The sequence below is a fragment of the Protopterus annectens genome, chromosome 8.part0, assembly GCF_019279795.1.
Source record: "Protopterus annectens isolate FY-2018-M chromosome 8.part0, PAN1.0, whole genome shotgun sequence".
Lineage (NCBI taxonomy): Eukaryota > Metazoa > Chordata > Ceratodontiformes > Protopteridae > Protopterus > Protopterus annectens.
In genome coordinates, this window is record NC_056741.1 from 1,803,006,459 (window position 1) to 1,803,023,230 (window position 16,772).

The following is a 16,772-nucleotide window of genomic DNA, read 5'->3' on the forward strand; positions in this document are numbered from 1 at the left end:
ACCTCTTGAGTTTGTCAACAATACCTGAGTGGGGTGTTGTGCCATATAACTTGGCCAGGTCAAGGTAGGCAGTGTGAACAATTCTTCCCTCATCCATTGCTTTGGTGACCTTCTCAAAGAAGTCCACCAGGTTGAGTAGGCATGATCTGCCCTTGACAAAACCAAACTGGGATGGGTCCAGTGTTTGGAGGTTTACTATATCTCTGTTGATCATCTCCATAGTAATTCTTTCCATGGCTTTACATATAAGACTAGTGAGCCTTATGGGTCTGTAGTTTCCATGGTCTGTAGATGGCCCACCTTTGTGCAGAAGGATGACTCTTTCCTTTCTCATTTCATGTGGCATGAAAGCCTGTTTGCAGGCTAAAGTTAAATAGTAATTCCAGAGGCCCTGACAGGTAATATTTCATGCTATTTAGACAGCATCCTGGGATAGTGTCTGGGCCCACTGATGCAGTGTACCTGGTCTTTGAGAGAGCATTAAGAACCTGTTCCCTAGTAACAGTAGGGGGAGTTATATTTGATGATATTTCCTGAGGGAAGGTTGAGGTGGAGAGAGGTGTAAAGTTGGAGCTAAATTTATCAGGCAGGAGGTTTGCTATATCTTCTGACTCAGTATATGTGGCTCCATTTACAATGAGCTCCGCACACAATTTTGTATTGCCTTTGAGGTTGCAGACATATCTAAAGAATGCTTTGTGGCTATCCCAACCTTACATTAAATTTGGCTTTTGTAGACTTTAATTGTTCTCTGAGTTGTTTGTTTAGTTTTATGAGAGTGCTTTTATCCTGCTGGGTGCTGTACCTCCTAATTTTTGCCATGATTTTCTTCCTCCTGTTACACAGACTATTGATTTTATGATTCCACCAGGGTGGCTTCTTTTTTGTCTTAGTTCTGTACTTCTTCCTGGTGGGTACAGCTGCCTCTATGCAGCTATTAACATGCTTGTAGTGGGTTTCTGCAAACAGTTCTGCATAGGCAACAGTGTTCTCAGCGTTTATGGAAATTATGCCAGGTTCTCACTTAATGGCAGGAGGTTAGCCTTAGAATAGTTCCTGAATATTCCAGGATTTGCTGGGAGTCCAGGCTTTAGTTTTACTTCAAAGGAGACCATTTTGTGGTCTGACCTTACCAGGGAGGACATTACAGTAGGGAGTGTGCAGCAGTCTCCCATAATAGTGTGGACCAGATCCATTATGGTTGCACCCCTGTTTGGTGTATTGACTATCTGGTCCAGTGAGTTTGTGTTTACAAAATCCAGGAATCTATGTGCATGTATGTTTGGTGTCATACAGGATTCCCAGTTAAAAGTGGGGTAATTAAAGTCACCCATGAATATGGTATTGGGTTGGATGGTTGGTGTTTCTAATAAGTTTAAATACATGATAGCTTGCAAGCAAGTGGTACTGGATTTTACTTATGGTGAGTTGAACATGGAACAGCTCAAGTGCCATTGTCCTGTTTGATCAACCTTGAAGTAAATTTAGTTTTGATGTAAATAGAGACACCTCCACCTTCAGTCCCTGCCTGTGAAGTAGCTGGCCTAAATGTGTGGAAGGCATTATGACTTTGCACTGTTGGTGTGCTCTCCACGGCTTTAAACCATGTCTCAGTGACTGCACAGACTTCAGCATTCTGTAGGATAAAGACAGCTTCCAGGGAATGGAGTTTTGTGTTTAGACTCCTAGCATTGAGTAGTAACACCTTTAGATTTTCTTGGTTTTGATTTGCTATGCTGGAAGTGCTTTCGGTTTGGCATTGCCTAAAAAAGGCACTATGGGGGAAGCCAATGTTTTAGCTAATATTCAAAAGCCTAGAGAGTAGAGGTACAGACCATCCCTGGCAAAGCAGCATGGTCTGTTGACCATCTCCTTCCATGCTGACAAATATTGCACCCCCTTAGAATGAAACCAGAAACTAACCCAATTATTAAAGTCAATCATCTTTTGTTCATATTGTGGCATCATCCTTGGAGAAGGTAAAATGCTACTGAATGCTAGGCTCATACCAACCTGAGACACATATTCCGAGAGCTCCATGATGTCTCTCTTCATATAGTCTAGGGAGTACTTCTCAGGTCATTTACTCCAACATGGACTATGACTGAGTCATATTGGTAACTGTGGTCCAGTGACCTAAGTGCATGTGTAGTGTGGCAGATCCTAGCCCCTGATAAGGAACAGACCATAACTTTCTCCTTACTCAACCTGGTGAGTGGGACATCAGTGTGTCTCATGATGGAGTCTCCAATGACAAGAATGTTGGACTGTGTGGTGGCTTGCCTTATGGGCTTAGAGGCAGAGGCTCCATGAGATGTAGCGGTATGTGTTGATGTGGAAGTTGTTTTGAAAAGAGCACATTTGGGGTTGCTGAGGGTATTTATGTGTACTTCATCTAGGAGGTCTTTGTGGTTTTGGAAGGTTACATGTAAGTGCTTCAGCATATGTGGGTCGATATATCTGCTTTGAATTGTGCATGATGGGCATAGCATGTGTACTACTGGCAACCTTACTGACATTAGGAGTACTTTTATGTGAGAGCTTTGCCTCCAGTGACATTGTGCAAATACATCTCTCACAAACCATATCCATTTGAGAATTAACTGGTTGTCAGTAAACGTGAAGCAATTTTTACATTGCCTCAGGATGCCCATATCCACCAGGTTGGTAAAGGAGACAAAGTTCATATCCATGGCAATAGACCCTTTTTTAATGATTAGACAGTTGGAGTGAGGATATCAATCACTGTCAAGAGTATATGGTTTGCAACTATGTGGACAGTGCTTTTCACTGCAAATTAGTTGTCCTGTGTGCAACTAGGTGTTAGAGAAATCTCAAATGTGCTTTTACAGAAAAAATGTCACTCAAGGTGTCTGAGTCTGTACAGAGCACTGCCAAACATGAGGGGAAACTAGTACGTAGACCCTAAAAATTTAAGGATGAAGTATTTAGGCAGATATTCTGAAGTTAGAAACAAATCAAGCAGTACTTACTGAAAACAAAGAATTAGCTTGTCAGGAATGATGAAAACAGGGGAGTCACATGAATGGCTACTGCCTGGCTACTACTAGTGCTGGTCTCATCACAGTTTCACTCTGTTGGGATACAATACTCCTTTGCTTCTTCTCTCACCAGAAGTAAAATGGTAGCATCAGTCTCAAGAAGAGAAGCAGGCCACAACCTGTTTGGTGATCCACAGTCTTGTCCCAGATGATGCAAGGATCTGTAGGCTTGTAGCCTTTTTCTGGTAGATGCCTTGAATAGCAGCCAGACCAATCAGGAATGTTAAACACAGACACTCACTCTCCAACCAAAAACAGTTAGGAATCAATGCACTCTGCTCCTTTTCTCACCAGGACCAAAATATAAGCATAGATTCCAAGCTGTCATATATAAAGCAGTTATTAGGCTTCCTGGTGATCAGCAGTCTCCAGGAAATAATGTCCCTGTACTCCTTCTCACGCCAGGAGAAAACAGAAGCACTAATCCCAAGATGATTACTGAGAGGCAAAACGTGGGCTCTCCAATCACTGGTGGTCTTGCAATAGATGCTTAAAGGTAAGATGAAAAAAAAATGGTTTATCCAAAACACTAAGGAGTTAGATATGAAAGTGGCTAACTGAAGTTTTAGCTGTCTAAGTAGAGAGACACTATTTGTTAAAAAAGCAATATAGATTGAAATGGGGTGGGCACTTTTGTATTCTGGTACTACGGAATACAGTTGGATGGTCAATAAATTTTAATAGCTGAAGGGGAGTGATTTCAGAAAATGATAATTTTGTGCTTACTCACACCAGCCAGTGAATGGAGACAGGGTAGGAGATTTATGGTCAAATGAACATAAGGGGCAGGCAACTAGAAAGACAGTGGTGGTTAGGAACACAACAGTAACAGAGTGGGACAGTGTAAATACTGTCTGACTCAGGCGATGAACTACAGAACAGGTAACAGAGGTGGGTTGTTATCTTCAGATGATCCCACACTGTGAAGGAAAGAAACTCTTTTTGGGGACACTCTTTTGCTTACTGTGTGAACTTGAGCAATCAATTAACCAAACATTGCTCTCAGGTCACCAGTGAAAAAGGAATGCGTATCTAGTGGGCCTATCTGGTTAATAAATATGACTATTATGCCTGTATACAGGGTTTGATTCCCTCATGCTTCTGTTGTTTATCGTGTGACCTTGAACAAGTCACTTAACCAAACATTGCTCCCAGGTTACTCCTGAAAAGGGGCTGTGTGTCCAGTGGCCCAACCTGGTTAACAAATAGGATGATTATGATGATTGTTATTATATTAGGAAGAGGAAATGACATACAGACAATGGTGGCTGTGTGTTGTGGACAGTGGGAGGGAGAGAGTTAAAGTGTTGCTACAGAGTCATTCAGTTTTGGAATCCTGCATACAGTATTGTTCTAAATTCCGAAACCAGTGTTAAACAACTTAGAATGTGGTGACAATTTAAAGAAAGATGAATGAAAAATGATAAAAACAGGAATTGACAGGCAAGAGCTGAAAGACAGGATAAAGAGTGAGCAAAAGATGGAAGGATTCATAAAACGGATGCATAGATACATCATGGCTATGATTAGTATGTCTAATAAGGAGGAACTCCTGTAATACAGAAACAAACATGAGGATCATAAAAATATATGAGGATGTTAGAATGGAGGATTCTAAAATGTGATAAGGCACTGTTTAATGGAAAGGGGAGTAAATGCCCAGGGCAGGTTTACAGAACAGAATACAACTACAGACGGCTTCACTATTCATGCTATCTGTACAGGGGAATGTTGCAGAACAGGTTGGATTGAAGTCAAGCTGTATTAGGCTAGTAACAGTTCCCATAGAAACACAATGTTTGACTTGACCAGTCAATATATTTCTGTATAACATTACTGCCTTAACTGCTTTCAGGATATTATATATATATATATATATATATATATATATATATATATATATATATATATATATATATATATATACAGTGTGTATGTGTGTGTGTGTGTGTGTGTGTGTATATATATATATATATATATATATATATATATATATATATATATATATATATATATACAGATAGGTATAGAGAGATATAGACATAGATATGTCACTGCAAAAGTGTTTATTGTCCCACTTCTGTCTTTGGTGAGTGGAAAAAAGAAGGACAATTCAATCCTATTTTCAAGTCATTTACCTACTGTTAGGATGTTGCTTGCTCTTTTACTAGTTAATGCTCCAGCAAACAAACTGGATTCTAGATTAGTGTTTCCAGAGTAATGAATAGTGCCCCTCTTAATAACTTAAATGTTATGAATAGCACAATAACTTTCTCACTACTGTTTTGTTACTACTTTTACTATTAATAGTAATGCTGCTATTAATGTAGTTTTGAGAGTAACTCACTGCGACAGTAGGATATCCCTCATAATAATGGAACCGTCCTTGCATAAAAACACGATTTCCCATTCAGAGTGCCAAAAACCAGTCTGCCAGCATGCCCTGCAACTGAAAACATTAATAATAGTTAAATTCTGTACCTGCCTGTGTTTTGCTTCCTTATTTATTTTTCATTAAAACGTCTGTGCAAATTTAAGCCAGTTCCTGATAACACCAATGAGGATTCCTGAAGACACAGACCCTTCTTTAAGAAAAGTAGTGTAAAACTTGTGTACACTATACACAAAGAGCTAGGATCAATAATACAGAAATACATAAAAGTGTTGATGTAGTTATGGGTACAAACAGACATAGTATGAGAGAAGGACAGATCACAATAGGGTATGTACACCATACAACAAAGATGGGAAGGAAAGCAACAGATAAGCATTCCAAGACTTCAAAAAAATTAACAAAATCCATGGCAGAAATACTTGTCATTCAAAATGCACAAATAAGAAGCAGGGCTGAGGGCAAACACTATTTTTGCTCAGAAAGAAGAGAGGGTGTAGTTAGTGGCTCCTCTGTTTAATGGAATCTTTAAAACAGCAAGTAAATCTAAGAAAGCATGGTGTAAGCATTAGGTAATTCTTGAGTATCAGTTCAATTACTGGTTTCACTGCTTCCTGCAAAGTTAAAATGCCATCTCCCCTTATAGAGATGGCATCTTTAGAAGGGCAATGTCACTGTTAGGGATTTCACATTTTCTGACATGCACGAACCTTTGCATTAACTTAATTAAGTACAGGGGGTAGATGGCAAAGTCTGCTGCATGCAGTGGGTGTTCAGGGCTCTGTCCCCACTGGCAAAATGTAAGTATTCTTAGTTTTAGATTTTAGTGATACTTCACTGCCAACCTTGAGGTTTCAGGAAACTGGTAGTCAGGTATTCCTTCTGGATAGTAACTGTCAAAAACTTAATTAGGAGAAAGTAAATCTGTACAACTGGGTTGACCAAGGAGTCTGCATATGCCTCTAGACTTTTTTATAGTATTTTTCCTCTACTAGGCAGTACAGATACAAGTTCTACAGAGAATGGAGATATACACATGCCAAAGTGCATATCTCCCAATATGTGGAAGAGAATGGGAACTGCTTCTTAAAAATGAAACGTATTGGAACTTTAAATGAATGTTCCGAGGCAAAGATGAAATACAAAACATAGCGAATGACTTGAAAATATGCAAATTATACTTGTTGGATAAGCCAACAGTACAGTAGTAAGGGATACTGATCAAAATGCTTAGGAGGACGTTTTTAGAGAAGGCAGAATATAATCACTACTGGCACTGAAGTATTGCTTATGCAAACAAAGTGAAGCTAGAGGATCAATGTGCTTGTAGCTCATACTGATGTCTTTGTGCATAAATATGTCAAGGAAAGACTAATTAATAGTTATGCAAAATAATGCAAATTCTCCCTTATCCAAGATGCATGTAATTAATTTCTATGGTTTCCACAAGAAATCCTCCAGAGTACAAAATATATGTCAGACTTTAGAAAACATTCTATGCTATCACAAAACAGCACAAAAACAAATTACAGTCAGCATGTCATTGTCATAATTATACAGGAAAGAAAAGAACACAGCACTGGCCTCAGAACAAAGTAATTTTGCTTTGCAGGATAAACAGCTACACATGTCTTTTTTGTACTGGAAGGAATTATCCTCCATGGACTGCCTCTCAGTATACCTCACATACGGAGCTCACTCAGGTTATGGTCGATATACACGAGAACAGTATGCTTTGTTCTGCATGAAATAATTTTCTTCAAAAAAAAAATACCTGAAGTGTCACTAGCAAGAAAAAAAGTCACTGTTCTGGAAGAGATGTCTACCAGTCTGTAGCTAACACTGGAACACAAAAATGATGCAATACCTGTCTCTTGGTAACACTTCTACACAGACGTGATGCAAAACCTGTCATTAGGTAACACTGAAACACAGAAATTATGCAATACCTGTCTCTAGGTGACACTGGAACACAGAAGTGATGCAAAACCTCTCTCTCTCTCTAGGTAACACAAACACAGAAGTGAGGCGGTACCTTTCACTGGATCAAAATGTGTTTTATAATACTGCTGGCTGAGCTTTTAGACTACCAGGAATCTTCATAAGGTGTTATGGCTACTAGGCATTGTGCTACTTCAGAAAAAAACATTATAAACACTGTTTGCTATTGCAAGAAAAGATGTTTAATATGTTCAATATTTGTGCCACCTAGCTCAGGCAGTTCTCTCCTGTCAATATTAGAAATATGGTTTATTTCATCAGGTCACTTTTATGGAAGATCATTCTTTTAGAACCACTTTAACATAAGGCAATGTTTAAAGCTTACCTTTTTTGTTTTGTTTTCTTTCTGTCTTTTTTTTTTTTTGCTAGCTACACTCCTCATGTAGGGGAATTCACCTCCAGCACCATTCCCAAACTAATATAACTATTTTTGTGACATGACTCCTTGTGGCAACTTAGACACTGCCAAGTCACCAAGCTGGTTTTGATGGAATATTCTTCACTAAAAAAGTGAATAAGTGGAATATATGAATACCCAACTTTGCACATTAGAATGGGACCAGCTCACAATTCCACAGACATTGTTAATAAATATCAAACTGAATAATAGATACATAGGTGACACTTATCTAACATAATAATAGATCTTTTCTCACCATTTCTGCATCACAGTCCCTAATCTAGACAGCATGTGTAGCATAATTCTTTGTGAATGATCTGATGATACATTTATATCTCACCTTGGCACTTTACACGATGATAAATATTATTGTGTATGGCAACACAGCCTGGTTTTTAATTCTTTATGTGAAGGTGTAAACACTCACCACCTGCAATGTCCACAAAGCATGTACTGCTCTACAGCATAATATTACATGCAAAATTAAATAGTTACAGAGGCAGCTTCAGTTGTGAAAAAGAGGGATAGATGCCTGACTATGGCTCACATGACCTGAGTTCAGTTAGCAGTCCTGGACAGAAATGGCCAGAGAGCATAGCCTTGCCCATCCAGGAGGCAGGGGAGTTGGAGAAAGATGTGTACTACTAATCATTCCCAGTGGAGGGGTAACATTGCATAGGCATGCTGGGCATACTTCACAACTGCTATTATTTAGGCATAGTGCTAAAGTTTTGGGACCTTCATATTCACGCTTCTCTCCCTAACTGTATCGATTTTCCTCAAAAAGATATATCTATTCAAGTGTACGTGCATATCTATATCTATATATCTATGTCTATATATATCTATATATATATATATATATATATATATATATATATATATATATATGATTCTAGGACACATGCTTGACTAGCATATGTCCAAATCACAAAACATCGAACACACATACACTCACGCCGAGATCGCACTACAGTGGGGAAAAGGGAATTTTCACTTACCCGCACTGTAGTCTGATCTACGAAACAGGCACACATACACGGAAGCACTTGTCAATGTTAAGCGCTTTCATGTATGTGCATTTGATGTTTTGTGATTCGGACATATGCTAGTCGAGCATGTGTCCGGATCCCATATATATATATATATATATATATATATATATATATATATATGGGTCTACCTGAGATGGTCGACAAGCCATTTGATCGACACTCATTTGGTCGACAGTTCATTTGGTCGACAGGCAGATTTGCCCCACTCCTCAATGTTGTGCGACCCTGGAGTTGATATATATAGTTAGGGGGGGTGTGGGACCAAATGAACTGTCGACCAAATGAGTGTCGATCAAATGGCTTGTCGACCATCTCAGGTAGACCCATATATATATATATATATATATATATATATATATATATATATATATATATATATATATATATATAAAATATATATATATATATATATATGTGTGTGTGTGTGTGTGTGTGTATGTATATATATATATATATATATATATATATATATATATATATATATATATAAATATATATATATATGGGTCTCCAAGAAAAGACTGAAATCCCACATTACCAAATCCTGAACAATGTACCTCCTCAATGTTGTAGCAAAATAAATCCACGGAAATAGTTGTATCCTAGCTTCATCAGAACGGTTAAAACAGCTGTTACCTCCTCATTTTAAATAACAAAGCAGCCCAAAAAGTCTAAAGCTAAAAAACCATATTTAAAGGCACATGCACTTAATAGATGATATCTTACATAAATAAATTCTACATACATTCTATTTAGTAACTCTCTATTGTACTAAAAATTTTTGTGTGACTATTAAACACTGAATCAAATTTAGTTTGAATAACACAATAAAATCAATGCAGGTACTTGTAGTAAATGTACCTAACTATGGTCAATAAAAATGTACTAGTGTTCAATTTATATTCAATTGATATTCAACATCAAAAGGGGCTTGATGGTAAAATAATCATTAATGCCCGGTTTTTTATTGGCATCTGTTAGAATTTGCCAGTATAACTCTCTAAAGGCAAGGTAATTCTTAGTATTACCACCTCTAGGGTTATCCTTTACTATCTCTAAAATGGCAAATTCAAATACATGTTCATTTCCTTCAGTTAAGAAGTGCATTCTTAGTGTCTTGCTTTAATATATCCGTTGTCTAAGATGTCTTTCAGTCTTGCCGATGTATACTAGCATCTTAGATTTGCAGTTGCCCTTAACAGGGTAAATTCTGGTACTGTTCTCATTGCCCAATCTTATTGTATTCTTAATACAAATACTACTGCACTGTCTGCACATCCCACATCTCAATGTGTGTGTGCTCTCATATGATTTCAAATTGCCACCTTTTTCAAGTATTCTCTTTACGTTAGATCCCATTTTATTCACAAATTTGGGTTCTGTCCCTAATATCACAGCTACATCTGGGTCATTCAATAAAAGGTGCCAATTGTTAATTAAAATATTCTTAATATATTGACTATAAGGGCCAAACTCTAAAATACAAGCTCTGTGAAATGTAATTGCTTTAACTACTGGGACATCCTGATTTGTGTCCTGCTTATCCAAATTCATAGTGTCAGCCACAGTACTGAATGTACGGTTTATATTTTACACCCCATTGACTTATAACATATGCTGAGATGTCCACCATCAAATCATTGTCATATCCTCTATCTAAAAATAATGATGTGATGTAATCAATTTCTTTGATCATGTCAATGTAATTAGAACACATTCTAACTGCCTGTCCTTTGTATATGTTTCTCTTCATCTTTCTTGGATGGTAACTATTAAAGTCCACATAAGAATTAGTAAATGTGTCCTTTCTATACACTGTGGATTTCAATGTATCCCCCTCAACTGTAATCAGAGTGTCCAAATATGGCACTCCATTTTTATTAACCAATGATGTAAATTTTAAGAAATTAGTACTACTGTTAATATAATTGATAAATCCATAAAATATATATAAATCCCATTCAGTACATAAAGTTCTTTGTATGTTTTCTCAGACTGTTGGAAAAAGCTTCAATGCCTTCATCCATAGGGATAGAACTGAATAGATCAACCACATCTATAGTACTGAATAAAATATCATGATAAATAGGCTACATTACCAAATCCGACATGACTGAGATGACATAGCCGAAACCTCACACAAACACTTGGAACACCAATAAGGAACTTCGGGAAACTAACCACTTGTTCATAGGTTCATAGGTTGATACTAGGCTATCTGCCCTAGGGCATTTACAAGCCTAGCCAGAGTGTGTTTGGCTTTCGCCACCCTTCTTAGATTAGTTGACTGTGCCTCTGTATAGTAGGTCACAGAAGATAGCCCATTTAAGGTTAGTTTACCATGCCTCTGTCTAGCAGTGACACAGAAGAGATTCCAGGGTTAAATTTATGATCTCCCATCCAAACATCAAGATTCTTCTTGAAGAGGGTCACTGAGGGGCTCTGTCTGACATGGATTGGGATTTTGTTCCAGAGTGAGAGGAGCCTCTGGGATATGAATCTGTCCCTCCAGCATGTTCTATTTATTTCTGTGCTGAGGTTTAAGTCACTGGAGCGTGTAATTCTGATGGATTTGGATTTCTTGAGGTGGAGCATGTCCGTTAATTCTGGGTTGGACATGGCTTTATACGTCAGGCACAGATTGCCTCTGAGTAGGCGGTAAGCAACTGAGTAGAGCTGGAGTTTCTTTATCCTAACTGCATAGGGCATCTGTTTGAGTCCCTTGATCCTCTTGGTGAGGTACTTTTGGGGTCTTTCTAGTTGTAGCAGGTGTCGGGTAAGGTACATCCCAAATGGGGCATTGTATTAAATTATGGGCCTGATGAGTGATGAGTAGAGGGGCACAATGACCTCTCTTGATCTAGATGTGAACCCTTTCGTGATAAGGTGGGCTATATAGAATGTCTTTCTAACCACTTTGGCAATGTGATTGTCAAAGGAGAGATTGCAATCTACTTGGGTCCCCAAATCCCTAATTACTTCTTCCGTACTTAATGGAGTACCACCTATGTGGTAACTTGTGAGCACTTTGTTTTTCCCAAAGGGGATGACTATGCACTTTTTGGCATTTAGCTTTAGGCCATGGCTCTGGCACCAGTTATCCGTCTCTGTGAGACCTTTTTGGAGGATGCTTGTGTCAGCCGGTGAGTCGATTATGGCCCCCAGTTTGCAGTCATGTGCAAACTTTGTCAGCCATAGTCCTCCTGTGTTAGCCTGTACCTCAGGGAAATATATACTGAACAAGAAAGGTCCCAGGACTGAGCCTTGTGGGACGCCACAACTTCCATTGTCTACATTGTCACCACAAAAAACACAAACTGAACCAAATCAAACCCATTGATGGGGGGGCTTGCCTCCCTACCCCCCCCCCACACACACACACACCCTAACTAAATATACCAACTCCGAGACTGCACTACAGTGGGGAAAGGGCAAAGTTCACCATGGTGGCCAAAGTGGTTCTTTTCCCACAGTAAAATTCTAGTGTTCTGAGTGCTTGTTTCCATGAGGTTTCTGCTATGTTGTCTCAGTCATGTTGGATTTGGTAATGTGGGATCTCGGTCTTTTCAGTCAGACCCATAGGGTCTATATTACTATGTTGACAGGGCTGTTCATTGAACACCCTTATGTCAACACACGTACACAGAAATACCTAAATGTCAAATGGCCATAAAAGTGATTTTTTTCCCAGGGAAAAAAATCACTGGGCCAACAAAAAACAGAAACAATGAAGCTGTGCCCCCCCACACCCCCTTCACTTAAATATACCAACTCCAAGATCACACTATAGTGGAGGAAAAGGCAAATTCCAGACAACGGCCCAGCAATTTTTTTTTCCTGGGGAAAAAAATCGCTTTTGTGGCTGTTCGACATTTAGGTATTTTGGTGTACATGTGTCGACATGGGCGTTCGATAAGCAGCCCTGTTGACATGATAATATAGACCCGACCCATTTATATATATATATATATATATATATATATATATATATATATATATATATATATAACAAATTTATACAAAAATTCCTTATCACTACCTTCTTTATGGGGTGTAATACCTAAAGACATTCTATTCTAAAAAATAAGAATGTGCTCCTGTCTTGGCACTGTGGTATGATTTGTTCAAAACAGTGATATTATTTTTAATGTTCACAAATTCAGAAGTAGGATACTGGAAGTGGGCTTTCAACCCATCATGGCACCATCCTGCATGAGAGTGTATGTGTGTGCTTGCAGGAGGAATACATTCCATTTGGAAGTTTTTTCTCTGTCTTCAGATTATATCCCTTTGTTCATATGAACTTTCTCTGACTACAGAATTGTCTTAATGAATATTGATCCTTCTCCCTCCTGAAAATTGACATTATTAAGATATTTGAATATCTTTATTATGTATTTACTTGCCTACCTTATCTCAAGCATATACAAGTGAATTTCCTGAGAATTTCTCCATAAGACCACTGGTAGAGACCTCATACTATGATAGGGTTCATCTCTGAGTAACACAGGTCTTATTAGCCCTTGAAAGGATAGGACAGCCTTATCTAATCATATTATAAGGTTTCCCAAATAGTTTGTGTTGAGGAGTTAAAAACTTCCATTGTCTACCGGTAGGCCTGCTTCATGTGAACCCCTGGATTCCCCAGAGACTTTCTTTGTCAAGATTTCTATTTCATTTTCATAAATAATTCAGGGAAAGATAAGTAATGGGTGAAACAGGAAAAGAAGAAAATAACGTACCCTAGTCAGGCATATGATTGCAACTTTAATGCTTAGGTCATCGGTGAGTGTGGGTTGGGGTCACTGGTTTTATGATGTTATTAGTTTGATGAGTTACAACAGTTTGAAGTAGCTGCATTTTTAGCAAAGCAATATAGATCTTTATTAAACACATGATGAGTGAAGGTCATGCAGCAATTTACTTCCAAAGCAAATAATCTGTTGCTAAAATAAATTTATCAAACATTAGTGATAAAGAAAACTGAGAAATTAGAATTTTTATTCCAAAAATGCTTTGGTAATTTATACGTCACATCGCTTACTGTCTTGAATATATTTGAAATAGAATAAATGCTAATTTCATTATGCTTATATTATGCCAGACATGAACAATATAATATTTTGTTTTATCCCTCTACACTAATGTTGTGCTTAGTTAAGTGGTGCTGTTAATAAAAGGTGTTTTGTAACACAATGTGTAGGATTAGGTTAAGGGGTAGGGTAGGACTAGGATCAGCACACTGTACTAACCTAACTCTAACCTTACACATTGTGTTATAAAATCACAAGTTAACCACACACTGACTGCTGATTTAGGTTCATAGATTAGTGCTAAGCTGACTGCCCTTGTGAGCCATTTTAAGCCTAGCCAATTATCCCTTGTGAGACTCAAACCCTGCACCGTGTGCTTGCAAGGCAAACACCTTAATCATTAGGCCACCCTCCCAACCCTTACACTAACAACACCATTATACAGACAATGTGTGCTTTCAAAATTAAGCAGTTGGTTTAATTTCTGTCAGGGTTTCCTGGGTCCAGGAGAAGGTCTGTGTGGTAAACGTCAGGCACTTATATATATGTTATACAATGTATGGTCAAACATTTTTAAAAAATACTGAATCGGAATTCAATGACCACAGTGAGGCAAGAAAAATGGTCCCATCCCCTACATGAATAATGTTAAAGCCCTTCACAGAGTTTTCACTGGTTTGTGATTCAATGTTTTTTGGCTGGCATTCCATGAGTTGACCAAAAGGAACTGTGGATATAATCATATAATTTATATGAGTTTAAGTTAAAAGCATATTTTGTTCTATAAAACAACAACTGTATCATTTCTAATAATCTGACAAAAATTGTTTGAGCCATTGTTTAAGAGTACCCCATATTCATTTAATAGTTATTTATATATAATACCTAAAGGAATAACTACTATAACTTTCTTTTCTTCCTGTAAAAGCTTCAAAATTAATCTCTAACAGTTAAAAAATACTTTTCATCAGCCAATTGTCTTTAAAAGCAATTATAATATACTTCTGGATTTGAGAATCCAATTAAAAATATGTTGATAAGTCCGATATCCAACATGATATAAACAGTTATTTTTGTTAATCAAAATAATCCCCCAGACTCCAAAATAAAGCTGCACTCAGCCCAGCATGCCAAAGGGAAACTTCTGCTAAGGGCAGATGTGATTCTAAGAACACCCCAAAGACAGGAATATATGCGAATGAGTAATGAGTATGGCATATGATGACTGTGGACTCCACCCACTTGCACCACATTCCAAAACACAACATATCCTCTCAACAATAAGATAAGAATAGAATCTATCACATGCTCCAGTATATGATCAGGTGGACACAGCAACCAGAACATCCAGCCCTGGCCAGTGAAGGCTGCAACAGTAGATGCTAGCTCAGACTACATGGCAACTTCTGGCTCAGAAATTAATCTTTTCTCACCAGACATACACACATACATAAAGCAACAGATGCTGTGTACCCATTGGTGATGGCATAACAACACGACATGTAATAGCGACAACCATCTGTGAAGTAAACATAGGGAATATCATACATACCATACTAGTATCTAAACTGTGTTTCATGGCAGGATGTACAAGCCATCTAGTAAAAACTACAAAAAATGTATGAAGATGCTTGTAGGGAAGTACACATACTTGTTAGACAGGAAGGAATGTAGTACAGCACCTGCTATGGACATACTTGTACAGTTATGTCCTGCATGGTGTTCAATACTGGTGTAAAAAATAATACCATGATATATTCATTGCACATCTGGACTGCAGTGTGTGTGTGTGTGTGTGTGTGTGTGTGTGTGTGTGTGTGTGTGTGTGTGTGTGTGTGTGTGTGTGCATGTGTGTGCGTGTGTGTGTGTGTGTGTGTGTGTGTGTGTGTGTGTGTGTGTGTGTGTGTGTGTGTGTGTGTGTGTGTGTGTGTGTATCTGCACAGTGTGTGTAGGAGGTTGGTTGTTTGGGTTTAGGTAGAGTGGAAGTAGCAGACAACAAGTGGATAAGGGTGCATAACTGAAATGTGATCGAAATACATAATTCACATAATGCATCACCTGAACACCAGTTAATATCACAGCTATAAATTTAACTTCATTGTCAAAAAACAATGCAAAGTCAAACTGTGAGGAAAGATGCAGAAGCTAGGATAATTAAGATACTATGCATGTTAGGAAATGTACGGAAGCACACCTGGATCTTTTAAGAATGTTGTAACATATCTAAATGGGACAGTTAATTGCATCGCATGTGCTGTTAGACTGTAGAATTCATGAGTTATACTGATATAGGGTGCACTCACTGGTAATATCTACAAGAAAGTCATGCCATGGGAACACAGGTGTGCTGTTCCATGCATACCTGCACAACCGGATGTGGCAAATAATGGAACATATTTAGCAGTAAAGACTTGCAAATTATCCAGTGATGACATGACTGCATGTGATGTGTAGAGGAATACAACTGCAGCAAAGTATTAAATAATGAAGTCATAAAATCATGTATATCACAACATGATACGTGCCTCAAATTGTCATGACAGCTTTTCATGAGATGTTCAAACAGCGATCTTGGGATGCCCCTCCCACTGGAACAAACTTCACCTCCAGGGTGTTGTACTGCAGATTCGGTGGTGCTGTCCTGTGTAGGGTGGGATACAGTAGGGGTCTGTGCTCAGGCATGTGGCATACGACATGACATGTCAGTTGAGCTCTGAGTATAACAACCCACAGCAGCTGTATGCCCATGTTTTAGTAGAGGCAGAGTAGAAGAACAAGTGCTGTGGTTAGAGAGGATGGTGGCACACTGATCACTTGGGATATGGCATA

General features: G+C 38.3%; 1 pseudogene; it reads right to left on the minus strand.

Moving 5' to 3' along the window:
- LOC122808566 overlaps positions 1 to 16,772 on the minus strand; it is a 791,543-nt pseudogene that overhangs the window by 527,115 nt on the left and 247,656 nt on the right.